Genomic DNA, 21,958 nt, shown 5'->3' on the forward strand with positions numbered 1-21,958 from the left:
AATGCCTTGCTCTGCCCACCTCTGGGTGAGGTCAAGCTGGGTCACTGAGGAGATACTCCCCAGGAAACTGCAATTTGTGTTATAAGAAATATTAGTCTTGCTGGATGACTTCCCCAGTAGCTAGTGTCACCCACGTTCTGCCTTTGGGACAGAAAGAAGCCCAAGGCAGGGGAGAATTAACCAACCAGGCAGATGGACTCAAAGAGGAAGCAAGGAGATTCCTGGGGTGCCTGGGGCCTCCTGCCCTAACATGAATTCTGCACCTTGTTGAAGCAAGCTCTATCAGGTCCCTGTTGCTAGAACTCAGAAGAGTCCAACCACCTGCCTGAACTAAGGGAGGCAGTTAAGATAAAAAAAAATACTCAGGGGGCATCTGGGTGGGTCAGTCAAGTGAGCATCTAACGGGCTCAGGTCATGGTCTCAAGGTCCTGGTATCAGGCCAGCATAGGGCTCTACACTCAATGGGGAGTCTGCTTCTTCCTCTTCTTCTGCCCCTCCCCCTGCTTAAATGCTCTTTCTGGAGCTCTCTCTCTCTCTCTCTGATAAATAAAAACAAATACTCAGAAGAATCTATTCTAATGTCAAAGAAGCCACCTTATTTAGGGGACATTTCTCAGATCCTACCTAAACTCTTCATGCTGTAGCTGAAGCTCATTTATTTTGATTTCTTTCTCACTGCTGATAAATAAATGAGCCAGGGACCATTCTTCAACTGGTATTTCTGACTCTAGAAAGATACATCCAGATCCTTCTGAAGACTTTTCTGCCTCGGCTTCTTTTCATCAATCTCATTAGCCATATGACATAAATAACATTGTTGTCCCTCCTTGACAGGCTTGGAAAATTTAGGTGTCAGAAAAATTTGGTCTTTAAGGGACCGAACTGGGTCTCAATGAAAAAATATTTTTTTCCAAAGTCTTTCCAACCCCCAGAGTCCATGATTTAATGTATTTAAATTTTATTATGCTCAGGAATAATATCACCCTAATTCAGAAATGTGGCAATAAGGACCAACTGCCAGAAAGGTGTGGTAAAAAGAAGCTACCTCTGTTTCTCTCCCACTTTCACTAATGGACTCCATTATATCACAAAAAAAGGCACTTCTGCAATCTAATGAATAAATAAATAGCACTTGAATGGTATCTGTGTCCATTTTAATTCTAGTTAGTTTCCACAAGAAAGCCTCATTTAAATTTGAAAGGGGGGGCGGATAATATTACTTTAAAATGATATATTTTAGGAATGCTCCCAAAGTGTCTTATATAAGCCAGTCAGGTATAATGTTAAATCATAAAAACATTAATTGTTGAATCTAAGTAAATAGACGAGAGAGTCCAAGTATGACACAGGTAAAGGGGTAGTTCACATGTGACAGATTTGTTTAGTGTAATTTCCAGACGAGTATCAGGAGAGCTAAAGGTCACTTGAACAGTGTCTTCTAAAACGGAGGGTCGCAGCTAACTGATAGGTTATGAAATCAGTTCAGTGCAAGGTTCAGAAAACTTTTCTTCAAGAGCCAGGTGGTAAATACTCTACGCTTTACAGGCAAGATGATCTCTGCCACAACTACTCAACTCTGCCATTGGAGCTTGAAAGCACCCACAAACAATACATGATCAACAGGAGTAGCCAGGTTCTAATAAAACTTCATAAAATCAGCAGCAGGCCATGGTGCTGACTCCTGACCAGCATTTTTTAAGTCCATGAAACAGAACAGGAAGCATCTGAGGGCTTCAGAGGCAGAGGGGTAGATAATGTGTCTTGAAACTCTTCTTGCTGTTATATACATGTAAATATGACTTAGGAGTTAATATGAATTTCTTACTGTACACTGGGGGTCAAAGAAAGCATGCTAGAAATAACAAATAGTTTGAGAAGGAGAAGCAAGTCTGCTTTGGACTTCAACTGATAAGAATTTAAAAGACAACCATGTTAAAAAAAGGGGTGGGGAGGTAGAAAAAAGGGTAGATACAATGAGCAAGTTCTTGAGCCCAAACTATAGCCTTAAAAGAATATTTTAAAATGTATTAAATTTGTATAAAGAATATTAACTAGTTATGAGCAGTCCAAAATGATCTTCAAAAGGAAATACTTCTCACTAAAAATACTAAAAATACTTCTCATGCTATTCAAACACCTGATGTGAGGTGTGTATCGGTTAGCAGTTGCCATATAACAAACTTCTCCAGAACTCAGTGGCTTAAAACAACTACCATCGATTGTTTCTACAACTCTACAGGTTAGTTGGCTGGTTCTGGTGACCTAGGACAGTCTTAACTGATATTGGCAAGACATGCTGTGGAGACTTTGAGCACCCAATAGTTCAGCTGTGGGCTGGCTGGTCTCGGGTAGCCTCGGCTGATACCACTGGGCCCATCCCCATGTGTCTCTCAGAACTCTCCATTAGGCTAGCCTGGGCATGTTCTCACAGCGGTGGCAAGCCCAGCTATGTAAAAGGCACTCAGAAGCACACAGGCTCTTTTAAACTCTGTCTACAGGACGTTTGCTAACGTCCCACTAGCCAAAGCATCACGCGACCAATCCCAGTGGTGGGCAAGGGATGGAAGGGGGACTACAAAGTTAGAAGGTAAGAAGTATAGATACAGGGAGGCCATTAATTGGGGCCATTAGTGCAATCAATCTACCACAGGCAGTATTTACTGTCATCACCTTGGCAGAAGCAGAGATTCAACATTATTTTACATTTCCCCATTACCATTTCTCATTTTGTTTTTTCATTATCACATCAGAGGCAGAAAGGCAGAGTGAAAGGAACCCAGGCTTCGGAATCAGTGAGATCCACTTTCGCATCCTGGCTCCCACACTTCTGGCTTCATGACCCTGAGCAAGTTCCCTCTGCCCCTCGGCTTCCTCACTGCAGAAGGACTGCTGATACCACACAAGCCTCAACATGTAAATGTGCACAGCTCCATGTATGACCACAGCAGAACTCAAATCCTAAATACTGGGTTTTGCAAACAGTCCACTTTAATACAGTCAAAAAAGATGAGGGAAATAAGCAAATTTCCTATGGCACTAAAGTTCCTTCGCAGAAAGGAGGAGTTCTACATAAAGAGTAAAAAAACATTTCTTGACAGAGTTTTGAGCACTGCGGGAGGCAGAAAAATGGCTCCAGCAATGTTCATGTCCTAATCCCTGGAACCTGTGAATGTTACCTTACAGGACACACAGGATTACATTAAGGATCTCGAGATGAGGAGATTATCCTGGATTATCCAGGCGGGCCCAAGCTGATCACATAGATCCTAACATCAGAGAACCTTTCCTAGCTGTGGTCAGGGAACCAGGCTGATGGCAAAGGGGCAAGAACTCAGTTGAGCATTACTGGTTTGGACAGTGGAGAAAGGGGGCAAAAGCCTATGAATGTGAGCTGCCTCTAGAAGCTGAAAGAGGCCAGGAATTAGATTCTTCCCTAGAGCTTCTAGAAGGAGCAGACACTCGATCTTACCCAAATAGGCCTGTGGTGGATCTCTGATCTACGGAATTATAAAACAATAAATCTGTATTGCCTTAAGCCACTAAATTTGCAGTTATTTGTTACAGCAATAACAGAAGGACTGCATAATCTTGTAATCTTTATACCAAAGGCTGACAATAACAGAACCGAAGTCTCTCTTGAAGCCACTGGAGTGGGAGGAAGAAACTGGAACTTGGAGAACACTAACTAGGCATGGCATCAAAAATGGAAAACTGCATCTGATTCTGGTTATAGGGGCAATTAGAGAAAAGGCATTATGATAGAATGAACAACTTATTATCACCAAAAATACTTTATAGTATTTTCTTTATAGCAGTCTATAGGAAAGTGCAATAAAATCATTATCCATATAGTCTTCAAAGACATCCTAACTATAGCTCTGACTAGCATGTGCTAGGGAAAAGCCCTATCAACAAAATCTTTCCACATAAACTTTCTAGAGACTTCTTTTAACTGATGGCTGCTCCAGATCTGCAGCTCCAATCTGATCACTCCTGCTTTCTTTTGTAGATGATATGACAATAAGGTAATATGCCCTAGCAATGTAGAGACATGGACACACATACACCCTATTTCACACACAGTCCCAATTTGTTGGGCCCATATGCCCACGAATTATGCTCACAGTAAGGAAGAAAAAAAAATGTCTACACAAAAGTTCATTGATTGATTTAAACAATGGAACCGTAAACAAGCACGACCAAACAAGCCCTCCAAACTAGGAAAACACCTAAGCATATGAAGAACAGATAAAAGAAAGTAGAGCTGGGTAAGAAGGCTAAGCTCAGCCAAGAAGGCACACCAGAAGAATCCCACTGATGTAGAAGAAGCTAAGAGATGCCTCATTTGACACATGAGGAACCAAACTCATGGAACACCAAGTTGACCCGCATGAAGACAGCCAGCTAACTGCAGAGGCTGGCCTGCCATGGCGGCAGTTTACCCATGATGCCCGGCTGCCTCATTGGTCATGTGACTGGTCATGCGCACATGCTCTGTGCCAGGCAATGGAGCTTCCAGTCGCGCTTTCTAGAGATCCGTACTCCTTTGAGAGGGGTCAGATGTATTGTTCTTTTTTTTTTTAAAGATTTTTTTATTTATTCATTTGACAGATAGAGATCACAAGTAGGCAGAGAAGCAGGCAGAGAGAGAGGAGGAAGCAGGCTCCCTGCTGAGCAGAGAGCCCGATGCGGGGCTCGATCCCAGGACACTGGGATCATGACCTGAGCTGAAGGCAGAGGCTTTAACCCACTGAGCCACCCAGGCACCCCTGTATTGTTCTTTTTAACCAACCTAGGGGAAAAAAAAACAACTTTCCCTTTCTGAAGCTTATTGGACAGGGGGAAAAAAGCAAATAAAGAATGGTGACTCTATAGAAAATGATAACATTCACCCAAGAAAATTAAATCTGTACATCCCAAATAATGGATGATGAAAAATCATCCCATAATGTCACATAATGAGGCCCTTCCCCTCCCCATCCCTTCTTAGTGCTCCACTAACCCTGGTGGCTCTGAAAAATGAGAAGAGTGGGGGCGAGGGAAGTCCTATGGAAGGACAGAAGTACAAAGAAACGCACCGAAGAGACACAGAAACATCATTCTTTGCATAAGGCAGAGATAGTGCTCTCCTAAACACCATGCGTGAGAGAAAGAGTCGGTCATTTAGAAAACTCATTGGCATGAGCACTAGTAAATAAAAAAATCGGAACTGAAAATAACAGATGGTTAAGGGAAAAAAAAAAAAAGCAGCTGCAAGGAGATTGATATCAAACTCCCTGTTCTTTGAACGTAGTTGTTTCTCAGAGAAGCGGTAATGAAGGTATGTGCACAGCATTTGGCCCAGCTTGCAGCGGGGTAGATCGTTAGCCACTTTCCCCCACGGCACTATGCCACACAGAACCACAGAACTCCGGGAGCCCAGTCATTTTCTGCTCTTTGATTCTCAATTCCCCCAAAGGAAAAAACAACTTCACTAGGCAAAACGGGTTATTTCTAGGCTGAGAAGTAGGGACCAAGGCCTTTTATTTCTAAATATACAAAAATAAACATCCCTAAAGAATAGTGATAATAAAGGGTTGGTGCTTCTTCCATAAGCATCTCAACGGTGTACTGAGGGGAGTCAACCAGCAAAGGCAAAAACAACTTGAGTTTTCCCTCAATCTTTTTTTATCCAGTAAGGGAATTTTCTTTCTTTATTCCATACCTCCTTTGCCATATGTAGAGGATTATACGTCAGGACTGAACAGAACATTGGCGCTCATTCAATCTCCTCTTACTTTTCAACATAAGAACTGAGACCCAAAGTGGTCACGTGGGCTGAATTAATGTTTTCTTCATTTGCATACTGCTTCCCAACTGAGCTGAACTCTTCCTGGTGGGCCCTGACCAGGACTAGACTTCTAACTCCATGAGCAGCTATGGACTATTTGTTAACTAGAAATGTTCAGAATCAGGAACAGGCAGGAGCCCTGGTAGACCCCATGTAATGGTCATATGGAAGGAGTAAAATGAAAGCAGATGGTGTTTGCTGTCACACCCAACTGGAAGATTCCATGAAGTATGGTGGTCCCAGTGGTCAGAGGAATATTTTCCAGGATTCCACAGACACTGTGGGAGTGTCCTCACTGGCCCTTTATTGGAACTGTTAAGAAACAGCTTTGAGGCCACTGCCAGGTCACTTCTTGCCTACCCCATGCTCCTGTAGAGTGGAAATCAATGTTGAGTGGGGTCAGGAGCCCTAAGACACACACACACACACACACATACACACAGGGAGAAAACTTAAGAGTGAAATGTAAAATCCATCCCAGACTATATTCTTAAGATGTCAAACTTACCGACATGAAGAAGAGGACAACTCACTCAAAGGCATCATTTAAGTTGCTCAGATTGTCCCGTGTGTGGATGGTGAAAAGATGCAGACACACCATCTGCTCCCCACCAGATCTAAGGTGAAGTTGGTTGTGAGCTCAGAGGCACAGGGGGTTCTTGGAGGGGGAGGGACAGATGCCAAATGACCAGCACATTTGCTTCCTGAATCATTTCTACAAACAAAGGGGCACACAACTGTTATCAGTTGTTATCAATTGTTCGTGTGAGACCAAGGGTCAGAACTGAAACCCAGCTTTGTCACTGCTGTCCACGGGCTGATGAGACTTCAAGTAAGCCCTTCTTGCTCTCTGCAAGAAGGAATTCAGAAGGATCTCCCCGAACTGCTTTCCAACTCCTGAGTGTCTAAGGCTCCTCTTGGCTTTGGTTGGAAAGAAAGTGCTGGCTGCTTCAGGATGAGCTTGCTAGCCTTAATTAAGCACAGCTCAGCTAATATGGACTCTGGACCTAGACCACCTGCATTCAAATCCTCACCTGGTCACTTGCTAGCTGTGTGTGATCACAGTCAGGTTTTCACAACCTCACAGACGTCCCATATATAAACTGGGAATGACAACAGTGTCCACCTTCCCACTATAGGGAGTAGTAACAGAAATAGGAAAGAAGCATATGCAGTCAGATCAATTACAGAAGGTAAATTTTTTCATCCCATCTCTATTGTTCTGCCCACCTCCTGACATTTCTCCATAAGGACACATAATATCTGTGATGATCATCAACACAACACACTCTCATGAGTGGACTGAGACACAAAAGAGATCCAACACTATTACAGTGGAAGACTGTTCCATGGAGGATACTTACGAAAAGCATCTTACCAGTGTGACGGGACTTAGAAGCCGTCTGTGCTCAGAGCTACAACACTAAGGAGTACAGCTGAGACAGGAGTGGGTGGGCGGCACACATTCCCTCCAGGGCCCGCTGCAAAAATCTGGGTGGGATGCAGAAGTGAGGCTGATGGAGAGAAGTGAGTTGGGGTAAATGGGAAGGGGACACAAACCGTGAGAGACTGTGGACTCTGAGAAACAAACTTAGAGTTTTGGAGGGGAGGGGTGTGGGGGGATGGGTGAGCCTGGTGGTGGGTATTAAGGAGGGCTCCTATTGTATGGAGCACTCAGTGTGGTGCATGAACAATGAATGTTGGAACACTGAAAAAAAATTATTAAATTAAATTAAAAAAAAAGCGAGGCTGTTAATCTATTCTAGGGGTAACCTTGAAGGGCCAACTTTTTTTTTTTTTTAAGTAAATCAAATGCAAACACCAGTATTTAACTCTTACAAATAATAAAGTACTTGGATACACCTTACTCCTAAGGGCATGGGCAACAGGGTGGCGAAATACTCCTTAGCCATCCTTGATAACCATCCCGGTGGGGCCTAGGTCCAGCAGCCCTCAACTGCAGGAGTGGGGGGTGGCAGGGACAGTTTACAGGGAGAACTCCACCAAACCCAGCCATGGCAGCGTATCCCCCCTTGCCTGTCCAGATTCTTCAGGCTGGACAAAGGGCCTTGATGGAAAGGCTCCTGTTCGCTTTCCAGAAGGTTATGCATTTGGATAAGAGAGCTCTAGGATTTTGAAAAAATAAAGTGATCCTTCCAACCCCTCTCACGAACACATACAGCTTTCCAGATGTGACAAAGTTGGGAAAACATGAATTTAATTGTAGCAGTGAAAAAACAAATAAATAAAACAGCCCAAGGAAGCAAACAGAGCACAAGTCCCCATGCTTCCAGCTGAGAGAACAAAGTTAAAGTTTCTCCACACCTGAGAAACAAGGACCCACCTTGGCGACCTTCCAAGAACTGGTAGTTTGCATTAACACACAGAAAGAGAAGGTCAGATAAATTAAAAGTTCAAAAGGTAATTTTGAAGAAGGACATCTTTATCCTCAGCCCTAGCACAGGGCATGGTTCATGGCAGCTGTGGGACAAACTTACTCCATGAACCCACCTGTGGCTGGCAGAGAGGTCACATGGGGCTCCGATTTGTGATGTTGAAAGCAGATGCCATATAGGATAGGGGCCAAGGCCAAGACTAGAAACGTCAAGAAGGGCTGGGGGGATCTCTACTCAATTTCCAACACATTAAAAAGTACAACCATCTTCTGGTTATTAAGAGTGACTCTACACTTCAAAGTACTTATGAACTTTAAAGGCAGCCTAGTAAAACTTGCACTGACAAGCACAACACTTATTTGTGACCCAAACCTCTCAACTGTTACCCACACAACATCCACCCCAAATATAAAATTATTTTCTCTCTCTCTCTCTCTGTCTTTTTTTAAGTACCTGGATTCTGGAACACATACACCTTCTGTCAGCCAAAATTCTGTTAACTCTTCACCCGACACAAGGACCCTTTCTCAGATTTTGCCATACACAACAACAAACCCCCAGAGACAAAGCTCCTAACGGTGTATGCTTTCCTGAGATTTCCTACAATAAGATCAACACAGGAAGCCCTTCACCCCACCAGCAGCCCACCCTTCTAAAGCCACGAGGCCAAGACATGCAAAGAGCTCCCTTGGGAAGGAGCAGGGCAACCACCTGCCTGAATGACCATGGAGTGAGAAAGGACATGAACTTCCCAACACAAGTCTTATGATGACTGCTCCGTGCAGTTTTCTGGACTTCTCTGCAGGGCACCCTGGCCACTGTCTGTCCCCTGCCAAATCAGTCTGAGGGTGACACTGCAGTGACTTGATCTGGAAAGGTGGTGTTAAATGACTGACATCTACAAGGGATCCTGAGGAGTCACACTTCTCATGGGAGGAGCCAAAGCCCCCCCCCACCCCACTAGAATCACAGGGGGACTCTGGCATTTCAATGCGTTTGAAGGCCAGCTGGGCAGAAGGCTGCTTTAGTTATTTTTAAACTGAGAAAACTGAATGGGAAGGGAGAAAATCTGAATTCCTATGATCTCCTGAGAGGTCCCTTCCAGCTCCAAGATGCTACTAAAGAACACTGCATATGCACATACTTCTTTATAAAAACGTATATATACATACATATGTGTGAACATATATATGTACTGTATTCACACTTCAAACACAAAGCACTTGAAATGTGCGCTGCTGAGATCAAAAAGCCCATGCGCTGCTTGGCAGAGGGGCTGGGGTGCACAGATGCCATTGGCAGATTTGGGCAGGGCCCCCAGCCCTCTTGCCATCCCCCTCCGCCTAAATACCAACCCAACCAGCAGCTGCGTGTGTGGAGGCAAGCCCCACAAGGCTCTAAACCAGGACAGCAGACTCCTTTCTCCTAGTAACTCCAGGCCTAGGTGTCCCAAACCCAGGCAAGTTGGAACAAAGGTGGAGACCAAAGGAAAAGTCTAACCCTTAAGTCCTGGCACCCAGCTCTGCCAGAGTCAGGTGTCAGGCACAGGAGGTCCTTTCTCCTTTTGTCCCAGCTCCTAAAGGGGGCAAAACGGTCACCTTCTCCGTCCTCCCCTATCACTCTGTTTTTCAGGGCCTCTCCACTTCCCTCTGACTACCCAGATGGCAAGTTGGTAACTGGAGAAAACTAAACGGCCTTCAGAAAATGGAGCTGCGCTCCAATCCTAGCAGTGCCAAACTTAAGGGTGCTTATCTCAGCCTTGAACAATAACAACCAAAAGAATTTGTAGGAAAGAAGGAAGTGGGTGGTGGTGGTGAAAATCCATTTATCAAGACAGATCTGTGATGGGTTTGGCTATCATGAAAAACTGTTTTTTGATTTCTTGAATTAAAAACAAGGCAGTTCTGACCCTTCATCAAGGCTCAAGATACCCGTGATAGAGTTGATAACATGGTGGTGGTTGGGGGCGGAGCGGGGATGCTCTCCGAGTAAAATCCAACCAAGTCCCTCGGGTCCTGACAATGAACACAGACGGGGACACCAGCTTCCCACTTGTGTGTCTTTACAATGAGATCCCGCCGCTAAACACTAAAATCTGAGTGTTTCCAGGTACCCTGTGGCCATCCCACCCGAACCCCATACACACCGCGTCTTTCCCCTCCCCAACTTCACAGCTCTGTAAGTGCCCAACCTTCTCTAACTGGGCCGCCAGAGCCGGGAGCGAACAACAGTGTCTGCCCCGCGCCAGGCTTGGCAATCGGAACCGGGAGCACCGGGCCCTAGACCTCGAGCCGGCATCTCCGAAAACCTTAAGCATCGCCTACTTCCAGCAGAGCACCCGCTGGCGCTCCGAACGAGGCTGGACAATGCAAGCGCCACCTCTTCCCTCTTCCGCGCGGTAGCTACGAAACCACGGCTTTGTGTGTGACAGCAAGTGTGCGCGAACGTCCCCAGCTCACACACCCCCTTTCACCCAGTCTGCTCCCGGCGCGGGGTCGGTGCGCTCTGAGAGTGCATAGGGAGTGAGTCCACCACGCAAGCGGCCGCACCGCCAGGCCTCTGGCCTCCCTGCCTCGGACCTGGCCTCGGGGAGCGGGGGATGACATCCACACCCCCGTTCCCAGCCGCGGGGGCGGTCGGCGCCAGCAGCGCTGGGATCTGAGCAAAAGCGAGGCAGGGGCCAGGGGCACGAAACAGCGACAGGCGGGCGCCGCGCCCCCCACCCGCGCTCTGGGTCACCCCAACTTAGCACGCGGTGGACCGGGAGGGGGAACCAGAGGGGGCCGGGAGGGGGCCGGGCGGCTCGCGACTCGGCAGGAAGTTCCCAGGGCTGCACTGAGCATGCTCTCGGGGAGTGTGTGCGCGCGGGTGTGGGCTCTGCGCTCCCCGCAGCCTCTCCGGCCGGGCAGACTCGAGGAGCGCCCTGACCGGGTCGCGGGCCGGCGACCGGCCCCAAAGGGAGGGGGGGTTCCCCCGGGCTTCCCGGTTCCCCAGCTCGGAGCGTCGCTCCGCCGCATCCCTCCTCTTCTGGGCCCCGGGCCAGCCTCCCTTCTTCTTCCTCCCCACTGGCCGTTGGCTGAGCCCGCCCTGCGCGCCCCGGTTCCCGGGACCCCAGCCCGGCCCACACCCGCAACGTGACCCCACCAGGCTCCTCCGCGGTCCGAGCGCCCATCTGCCATTCCCGGCAGCTCGCCTACAGTCCGCGCCACCAAAGCCTCCTCTGGACAGTCCTTTGAAAAGCCCACAAGCCTCTTCCCCAAGGGCGCTGGGGGCCTGCTGTCTCCCCTGGAGAGGGCTGCCCCAGGCAGGTGGGCGCCTCAAGGCGCGTCCCCCGCTGCACTCCCGGGTCCCGCAGAGCGGTCGCAGCCAGGGCACCCACGCAGGCGGCAGGCGAACCACCGGCCGCGCCGCCCTCGGTGCAGGCTCTCCCCGCCCGCGCCCAGTTCCCCGCGCCCTCCGCGGTCCCCTCTGCTTGCATCTCCCCGCGGGGATGGCGAGCCCGACGCGACCGCCCCGACCCAGTGGCTCTCACCTCCGTGTTGAACAGCAGCAATAGCAGCAGGGAGCGCCCGCCAGCCGCTGTCCCCGCGGGGCCCACGACGCGGCAGGGCACGGGGTCGCGGCGCCCCGAGCCTGTGGCCCGGCTACCTGGGCTGGATCGCGCCCGGGGCCGCCGCGGCTGCCGCGGGAGCCGCAGGGCCGCCGCCGAGCGGGCCGCGGCAGGGACGGTCTGCAAACTCCCAGCCCTGGCGGGGCCGCGCGCGGCGCGTCCACACAGAACCCGGACGCGGTAGCTACGCTCTTCGCGGGCTCAGGCTAGAGGGGCGGGGGTCTGTCCGTAATTTCCCCTAACACCCCCAGCCCAGCGTCTTTAACTTCTCACCGCTTCTGGGCTCTCGGCTCTTGAAGGCAGGGATTCTGGCCAGGGACGTTCGGCAAACTCCCCGCCCTCCCAGGCCGAGCGCTCAGCCAATTCGGAACGCCCCAGCTTCTCAGGGGCTGTCTGCAAACTCTCAACTCTGTCGGAGAGGACTTCTAGCAACCTTTCAATTCTGCAGCCCAAAGGGAGAAAGGAGCAAGGGAGACAGGTTAATCACAACCATAAATAATATTCCAGCAAGGTAGGGGATAGTGTGCCAATGCTTATATGACAAAGCATCCTCCAGAGTGGTGCACTCCAAGGGCCTCGAAGCACCAGGGGACTTCTAGCAGCGAAGCCCAGTCAGGGAAGACTGGGGGCTCACCCATTTACAGGAGCATACAACTTTAATAAGTGCCCTGAGTTTCAGTTTCCTTTTTCATGGAATGTGTTCTAGGTAGCCAAGTCTACTACTTGGTTTTTGTGACCTTGGACAAGTCACTTAACCATTTGAATTCAGCCTCTTTATCTGTGAGCATAATACTGCTTCAGGAGCCTACTTTGAAGATGAAAGAAAGCATATGTAAAGTACTTAGGTATACTTAGCATATGCTAGGCCCTCAATAAATAAATTCCATTCTCTTTCTTTTTCTCCCTTCCGCATTGGATTCTATGCACACGCTGGATGAGCTAGCTGAACACTGTACTATTGTAAATTCACAACGAAATAAATCACATCTCATGCCCTGAAGGTACCACAAACGTTGGTTGACAGGACGTATTAAATCCAATCGAGCCCCCGGAGATATGGTCGCACATGTACATCGGAACATTATAGGTCATTGTTAAGCAGGATCTAGAATGGAGGGAGAATGACCTGGTGGATCACCTCAGAGATCAAGATGACAAGGTTCATAATCCCAGCATGTTTCAGGCCCTGTAACCAGTCACTACATCAGATTACTATATGAGAATTATGCCCCTATTTCACTCCTCCCTGGGGTCTTCTGTCTGGAATTTAGATCACCCCACTCTGCTGCCCACACTCCTCCACAGAAGCATTTAAAAACTGAAGATCGTGGAATTTTTAGACCCTGGAAATGACTTAGCCCAAATTTCTCATTTTGTAAATAAGTACTCAGGGCTACCCAAGGGTTAGGGAGGTCTGCTGACTCCAGGATCTGGGTAGAACACACCTCAGGGCCTGTCCTGCACTGGGCTTCTCTGGCTCAAGGCCCATTAGGCCAGTCCTGCCTTTAACTTCAAGCTCAGGGAAATGGCTCTAACATTTTTTGACCTAAGGAGTCCCAGATTTTCAGCTGCTTGGATCCTCGGCTGTCAGAAATCATCCAGGTGCTATTTAAGAGAGCGGAGGAAATCTGCAAGGGCAGGACTATTCCTCTTAATAAGACCTTTTAGTGAAATCCCAGGAATGTGGGGAGGCGCGCATTTTCCTCAGTCCCTTGTTAGAAAATAAGGTCTCACAGCTCTTAGTGTATGGGGAGGGAGACAGAAGAATAGTGACATCTGGTGGCCAAGACTTTCTGTGCTTTGGATAGAGATGGTACAGATTCTAATCCTAATAGATTTGCTTTAAAGCCAAGTTTCAGCAGGTGGTTAATAACTGTGCCACCTGGTTACCTAGAGAGTTCTAAAAGACATCAATCATTTAAACATCATGGATCCACTGCTATAGAGCATATTACATATGGTTATTATTTCAAGATCTTGTTAAATTTATGTGTATATAGAGAAAGTGTGATGGTGTAATATTCATATGTACGCACATTATATGTATTTATATGATAAAAATACATTTATATTATATATTTTATTTACTTGTATAAGTAATATACTTACAATGCCTTTGAAGGAAATTAATATTATCTCCATTGTTTTTCTTATGAAGTTAAGATTATAATTTACATTAATAATTACTAAAGGACATTGCTTTTAGACATAAAGATGTTTTCTAGGATGGAGTTGTATATTTCATAATGTCCTCTCAAGAGAGAATTCATTAAAAACTTAGAGAGGAAGAAAATAACATAGTGGGATTTTAATAGTGCAAGTCCTGGTTGCTGATGGTCAAGATCATGTTTACCTGATGAATAATGATTGATTTTTAGCATTTCTACCACTTGTGAACAAGCGATATTAGGTTAAAAAAAAAAGGAAGATATTTGGGATTACTTCAGAACAATGCAGTAGTGTCTGTTGGTATTGCTAAGTCTGCTCTACTTCTTTCCATATATTTGTTCTGTGTAACATACTTTTGATGATTGCCCAATTATAAATGTAGAAAACACAACTCTATCCACACAAGCAAGTCCATTGCTTCTCAACATCTCTTACTAAGCTCTATGTGAATTTTACTGATCCTCATAACAACTCATAGAACAGATTTGCTATACCCATTTTAAAGAAGAAGCAGCTAAGACTTGGAAAAGTTATGTAATATGCCCACCTACAGGCACTGTAGGTTAGGGTCAGAGTCAGGATCGAATCCGGTTTTCCCAACTTCAGAGCCCACAAATCTTTCCATTATACTCTTTTGCCCTCCCCAGGAAACCAGGAAGAAATTAAGATCAGGGCAGAAATCACTCTGAAGAGTACTCTAAAAATTAAAAGGGATATTTAAGGTACTAAACACATACCACATTTCTTAACCTATTCAAGTTGTATGAAAATTAGAAGCAACAAAGTAACAATTATGTGTGTAATGAAATAAAAATTAATATATATATATATACACACACACACATATATGTGTGTGTATGTGTGTGTGTATATATATATATATACACACACACATATATATATTTCCCCCCCTGTTCAGGACCTGAACTATCTTTAACAGCTTGGGAATTATGTCCTATGTAATCCCATAGAAGGCAAAGCCTCCAATGGTAAAGGTAATTGATCAAGTTTTTAGGATGGTGCCGCTAGCAGTGGCACGAGTTACTGATGCCAAGACACTGCCACTAGAAGTTGGCATGCCTAGGGGCACCTGGGGACCTCAGTCAGTTGGGGTTGAGCATCTGCCTTCAGCTTAGGTCATGATCGCAGGGTCCTGAGTCCCCAAGAAGAGCTCCCTGCTGAGCAGAGAGTCTTGTTCTCCTTCTGCCTTTCCCCCTCCCCCCACCCTCCCCCCACCCTTCCCCCACCCTTCCCCATGCATACCCAACTCATGCAGACATGCATACTTCTTTCTCAAGTTGATAAAAAAAATAAAATCTTTAGAAGCTGACATATCTGGTATATGGTGATAGAGGTAACAGTGTCTTCACCCAACCAGTTTTATGAGTTGATTGAGGATTTGTTTCTAAATGCAGGTACCCCTGAGCCTGACTCTAAGCTTTCCTTGAGATAAATTCCTTTTCTCCTTAAATCAAGTAGAGTAACTTTCTGTTGCTTATAGTTAAGTAGCCTGATTGACACAGACATTAGAACCAAGAACCAACAGACACCAACCTTCAGGAAAACAGAAGGATGAGTTGTCTAGTTTGAGTGGGCCTGAGGGCTGAAAATCCAACTGGTTTAAAGGGTTTTCATGCAGGCAGCTTATAGCATAGAGTAGTGAGGTGGTTTAATTCAATTATCACTGTGCTCACCTAGGATGAAGTACCCATTGAAATCGATGTTGGGGAAACCAAGTAGCAGCTGAGGAATGTAAGGAATATAAGTAAGATGGTTGTTTCTGTTGTTTTATGGAGTTGGACAGCTTAAAGAAAGAGAACAATGAGCTCTAACTCCTAATTACTCAGCTCAAATTCCTAAATTCTCAGCTCAAAGGACATATACACTAAGGATTTTTCTGTGATTTTTAAGATAGTCAAATGCAGGAAGAATACTAACAAGATTTCTTTTTTCTAACAGCTAACAGTCAAGATAGGTGAAAACAAAAAACAAAATTTGATCTTGTAGGTCACTGAATTATAAAATCACTTAGATGCACAGCCTAAGCACCCTTATTTGAAAGCAAGGACATTGATTAGAACAGAGTAGGACCCTGAGGACCAGATGGAGACACGGGAGAAAATCCAGATGACTGAATGTACCCCATGGCCCTCGAGCTCTGTGCTGGTTTCCCTTACCAAATGGAGGCCATGATGAGGTTCCTAGCACATCTCAAGAGACCAACTGAAAAGATAAACCCCAAAAAAGACTGAACCATCACACAGAGTTTTGACATTTGACTGTCTTGGAAAAGCAAAAATCTGGGGAATATGTGTGGTGAGATATTCCGAGAATTCTAGAGTAAAGAAAGAAGAACACAGCTTTAGACTGGGCTGAATGTACTGAGAGGGAAGCAGCAGTGCTCAGTGGGTTCACGTTAGGGGTTGGGGTAGTCTTAAACATACGCTCAGTTGGTGCTAAAGTCCAGACTTAGGGGGGGCCCAGCATAAATAATACTGCTAGCAGGCACTCATGTAGCTCTTACCAGGGGCCAAGCACTGTTTGAAATACTATCATATATCAAGTTATTTAATTCTAAGACTAATATTGAGATAAGTATTATCATCTCCACCTATAAAAGCAGAAACTGAGGCATTTGGAGGTGCGACAATTTCCCATGTGCAGCTTGTAAGTGGTAAAGCTGAGATTCAAAGCAGTTAGCCAGCTTCTAGAGACTGGGCTTTTCAGATCTATGCTGAAGTTCTTCTTAAGAAGGGAAGATGCCAGAAATACCTTGATATTACATAGAGAAAGCAATCCAAGCACTTAGGGAATGATATAAAAGATTTAACAGGTGTGACCTACTTATCCATTCTAATAAGTTCTCCAAGACAGCCCAGAAGACACATACTTGCCTCAGCACTGAGAAGCCCACTGGTGAGGCGAATGCCCGGATTTTTGAAGAGCAGTGCTATGGCTTTTATCTGGAGGTCGGTCCTCATGACAGAGAGCTGTAGCCGTTACTTAGTTCTCAAATCGGTTGACCATCAACCAAGAGCCCCTTGAATGAGAGAGAGACTAGACATTTGCAGCAAAACCCAATGGTCAGCCATCCAAAAGCCATCCCCCATCCCATTTTCTTTACTACACACCACATCAGTCTTGGGTTCTCCTGTCTACAATGCTGGGTGTTCGGGCAATCAATGACCCAGTTCTGGCCAATGAGATCTAAGGAAAAGTGTGCTGAGGGATGCTGAAAAAGATGACTTGTTTCCTTGTAATAGAGATGTAGGAAGAGATGGGTCTTCACCCTGGCCGCCCTTGTACTTTTTGGCTTTGAATGAGGTCATAATGTCTGGAGATGCAGCAGCCATCATTTAAACATAGAGTATAAACCTAAGTGTAAAAGCCACTCAGATGATCAGTACATAAATATAAAAAGAGCTTGGGTCCTTGAAGGACCATACCCACAACCATGCGCTTCCAGGCTTCCTCTTACATGAGGGAAACAAATCCCTACTTGTTAAGATATTGTTGGTCCCTTTTCCTAACACTTAAAATCTAACGTATTCCTCAATGATAAAGGAACTCTTCAAGAAGGATCCAAAATAACATTACAGATATGTACTATGTATCTTCCTTCCAACAGTCAGAAGAAATCCGAAAATTGTATATATCAGTATTCTGTCTTTTCTGAAAATTTCAGAAGGGATCCATTTATATCATTTACAGAAATACATTAAGAAAAAAATCCCCTATCTCATTCTATCTACTTTGATCACAGCATAGAGTTCTCTGGGACATCTTGCTCCATAGACCTCCAATTATTTTCCTCTCTCTTTTCTTCTTGCTCCTTTCCCACTGCTTCTACCTTTATAATGTAGACTTCCTGGCTTCTAATCAGCAACAGTGAAGAGCGAGGAGAGGGCACTTGTAATTGCAAAATTCCCTTCGGTGACTCCCAAAGCTCCTACATGAATAATTTTTGTTCCATCACATATATATTTTTACTTTAATTTTTTAATTGTGTTTATAGTTGCTTATATGTTTCTGTGTTTCAGATTCCTGTTACTCATTGACATTCATTTTTAAAGGAAAGATGGCTTCTCTTGGAAGATAAGTTGGTTTCAATATAAGGCCAAGTCCCATTTGAGAATGTAAAATGTTCACAAAGTGAATATCTTTAAAATAATAGTATACATTTTAAAAATAATTCTAATGCTTAAGATGGTATTGTATGTAAAAGCAGGGAAACTAGGCTTACTCCTACATAAGATTGTATTAATGGTCCTATGTTGGTCCTATATATTCCAATTACAGCTGCAACAAATTACCACATAGTGGCTTAAAATAATACAAATGTATTATCTTACAGTTCAGGAGATCAGAAGTCCACAATGAGTATTAAGAGGCTAAAATCAAGTTGTCAACAGAGTTGGTTCCTTCTGGATGGTCTAAGGGAGAATCTGTCCCTTGCTGCTTCTAGGTTCTAGAGGCTCTGGCAATGCTTGGACCCTCATTACATCACTCCAATTCTTGCTTCTGTTATCCTATCATCTTTCCCTGGCTTTGACCTTCTTGCATCTTTCTTATAAGGACACTTGCAATTATATTTAGGACCCACCTAGAAAATACAGGATATCTTCATCTAAAGATCCTAACAATGACAGGTACAAATTCCCTTTTCCCTTATAGAGGGTCATTCACAGGTTCCAGAAATTAAGAGATGAACATCTTTGGAGGATCCTTATTCAGCTTAGTGCCGTCTACCTTCTGAGCCCCAAAGATTCACATCCATCCTGCATCAAAATACATTCACCACATTCCAATGTCCTCCAGATTCTCAACCTATCACAGCATCAAATCAAAGTTCAAAATTTTTCTGAATATTATCAGATCAAAAATCCCAAATCACTTCATCTAAATAAAGCACGAGTGAGGCTCTGGTTATGATCTATTCTGGGGTAAAGTTCCTCTCCACCTACAGGTCAGTGAAGCCAGTGAACAATTTATTGGCTCCCCAAGTACAATCTAAGACAGGCTCAGGACAACAGTTACAGACATTCCCATTCAAAAAGGAACAAAATAGAGGAAAGGAAGAAGTCACCTCTGCCAAGCAATTTTGAAATCTGCCTGTGAAAACCATTTCAAGGTCTGTGATTAAACTTCTGTGGCTTTTGGCTCCAATCCCTGAAGCCAAGAGTTTATCCTGAGTCATTCTTTTTTTTAATGAAGAGTAGAATGTTTTTACCCAAGTAGATTTATCCACCTGTTTCCTGTCTTTGGAATCTGGGGAGTCCAGCAGTCTCTTTTTACTTTGTCCCCCCACTGTGTCCCTTTTGGTGCAAGATAGCAACATTTCTTATATCACATCATCAAGAACCTTGTCGGTCTCCCATGTATGTTACAGAGATCCTCTCCATTAGATGAAAGACTCCTCTATAGATTCTTCCTGGAGAGGCCCATGAGATGGCTAGGGAAATCCGTGAGTCACAAGATTAATCTCTTCAAAGAACCCTCTGTGTGATAGAATACGGTGACATTTTATTTCTTCCCAGGCACTAGCAAAAGATTGTCCAGCCACACACTCAGCTATCTTCTCAGGCTTTCTTTCCTGATGGTAAATCTCCTAATTTTGGTCTTTTATGCAGTTTGAATAGCTGAGAATTTCCAAAGTCACTAATTCCTGGTTTCATTTTCTTAATATTTCTTTTCTCAACGTATCTCTTTCTTCTTGTATTTTACTACAAACAATAAGATTCAGCCAGGTTACAGCTTCAACATTTTACTTAGAAATATCCTAGTTAAATGTCCAAGTTCATTACTAACAAATTCTTTCCACATAAATATAGGACACAATTTAGCTAACCTTTTGGCCACTATCTGACAAGAATCTCCTTACTTCTCATTTGCCACAACATATTGCTCATTTCCTCCTGAGCCCTCCCTATCAGAGTCTTTAATATCCATATTTCTACTAAAAGTCTGTTCAAGTGTTTTTCAAACTTCCAAAGTTCAGATCGTGCTCCCAAGGCCAAAAGCACAGCCACATTTTTAGGTTTTGTCATAGCAGCACCTCCCAGTCTGATACCAAAATCCCTACTGGTTTTCATTTGCCACTATAAAAAAATTATCACAAACTTAGTGGCTTAAAATAACATAAATTTATTCTCTTACAGTTTGGAGGTCACAAGTCTAAAATCGAGGTGCTGGCAGGGCAGCATTCCTTCTGGAGCCTTTGGAGGACATTCTGTTTCCTTACTTTTCCCAGCTTCTGGAGGCTGTCTTCTGTCCTTGGCTCATGACCCCCTATAATATCACCTTTTCTCCTTTTACTTCCCATATCCTTCTCCTAATTCTAATCCTCTGCCTTTCTCTTAGAAGGACCCCTTGGTTATATTGGACCTACTCCAAAGTCTAAGATCATCTCTTCATCTTAAAACCCTTACTTCAATTACATGTGAAAAGTCCCTTTTGCATTATAAGGTAATAATTGCAGGTTCCAGAGATTAGGAAGTGACATCTTTGGCATGCATTATTCAGCTTACCAATGGCCCCAATTCTTCACGTCTCCTTGGAACCATGCCCCTTAGCATGTCATTTTGCAGCACCCTCTCTCTGTGGGTGGAGTGTTCTCCTTACCCTTGAGCTCTGAGGTTGGCCCTGTGACTTGATTTGGCTAATAGACAAGAGGCAAATGTGATTCCTTCAAAGGGTTCCAAATTTCCTCCTGTCTTTTGAGCCATTGCCATTCCCATGAGAAGGAGTGTTTCTATCAGTCCAGTTCAGTGACCCCACAAGATGGGTGAGGGAGAGGTGGAGAAAAGCCACCCCACAGACACCTAGCTTAGAGTGGAGCCCCCAGCTGCTCCACAGACAAAAGAGTAAATCCAGGTAGGAGCAGATCGTCCCCACAGCTGACCTAATGAATGCTTATTCTTGAATGCCACTGAGTTTTAGGGTGGTTTATTAAGCAGCAATATAATTCTTTTATTCGCACAACACCTTTAAGGCCTACAGAAAAACAAACAATGGCCACAATCGTTCAGAATACCTAGAGTCATGTGAATTTTAACACACACGTACACACTCTTCATTTTATAGTGTATCAAACTTATTTTTTTAGGGCTTTGTTAAAACTGCGTCCAAAGAAACAGTCTGGGCTGGAGCAAAGTGGGACCAGAGAAAAATTGGAGAAGGTGATGATTTACAATAGAGGGATCATCTTTCTTGGAACATCCTCCACAGAAGTTTAAATAATGAGGGAGCCCTTCATCCTTCCTGAGAAAGGCTTCCAAAGACCAGAATATTCTGTAAAGAACACCTTCAGATATTGCACACTGATGCTTTTCTTTGTTTTTACCAATTTTGCAAATTCGAAAGGTTTTTCAAAATGGTTTTCTGCAACACAGTTCCACTGTCCCTGCTGCACGCATTGACGTTGTTGCCGTTGTGGGCATGTGGCAGGTGTGTGCCGACAGTGGATTGTGTGCATCTCTTCCCGGCTCCGTGTTCAGTGGCTCGGTGACATCAGGTTGATAGCTAGTAATGAGCCATGGTGGGAGTTTGTATATCACGGAAATCTAGCTTCTGTTATGAATGTGTGCATTGGGTCATAATAGAAAGTGTATTTCTTACACTGGGTCATGGTCAAATGCTGTGAAACCGTGGCTCTCAGAGTGATTGAGTAAACTTCAACTCCCTGTACGACTAACAATCTATTTGTGTAAAACATTTCTGCCCCTGGAAGCAAGGCTTGACACAGCAGTAAAGCAAATGGTGATGCTACCCAAATTAATTTGGAAATAGGCATTTTTCTACGGACATTTCTGCTGTGGGCGTTCAGTTTCTGTTTCTCTTTGTCCTCCATGCAGCTGCAGGAGCTGGGGGGCAGGGTGTGTGTGTGTGCATGTGTGTGTGTCTATTTCACCCTAATGTTTCCGGCTACAATTTGCAATTCTGTCAGTAATAGGG

At 44.9% G+C, this 21,958-nt stretch overlaps 1 protein-coding gene across 6 annotated transcripts in view; it reads right to left on the minus strand.

The window, feature by feature from the left end:
* Positions 1-12,031, minus strand: part of LOC111141394 (mannosyl (alpha-1,6-)-glycoprotein beta-1,6-N-acetyl-glucosaminyltransferase) — a 346,427-nt gene extending 334,396 nt beyond the window's left edge. For 5 of the 6 annotated variants that reach the window (XR_002640198.1, XR_002640201.1, XR_002640202.1 and 2 more), the window contains exon 1: positions 11,759-12,029. The gene's annotated coding sequence lies outside the window, so the exon portion shown is untranslated. Of the gene's footprint in view, positions 1-11,758 lie in introns of all 6 variants that reach the window. The other variant, XM_022493939.1, reaches the window with a different exon arrangement.
* Between the last annotated feature and the right edge of the window lie 9,927 nt (positions 12,032-21,958).

The sequence above is a fragment of the Enhydra lutris genome, unplaced genomic scaffold, assembly GCF_002288905.1.
Source record: "Enhydra lutris kenyoni isolate GAN:26980312 unplaced genomic scaffold, ASM228890v2 scaffoldscaffold1, whole genome shotgun sequence".
NCBI classification, from domain to species: domain Eukaryota; kingdom Metazoa; phylum Chordata; class Mammalia; order Carnivora; family Mustelidae; genus Enhydra; species Enhydra lutris.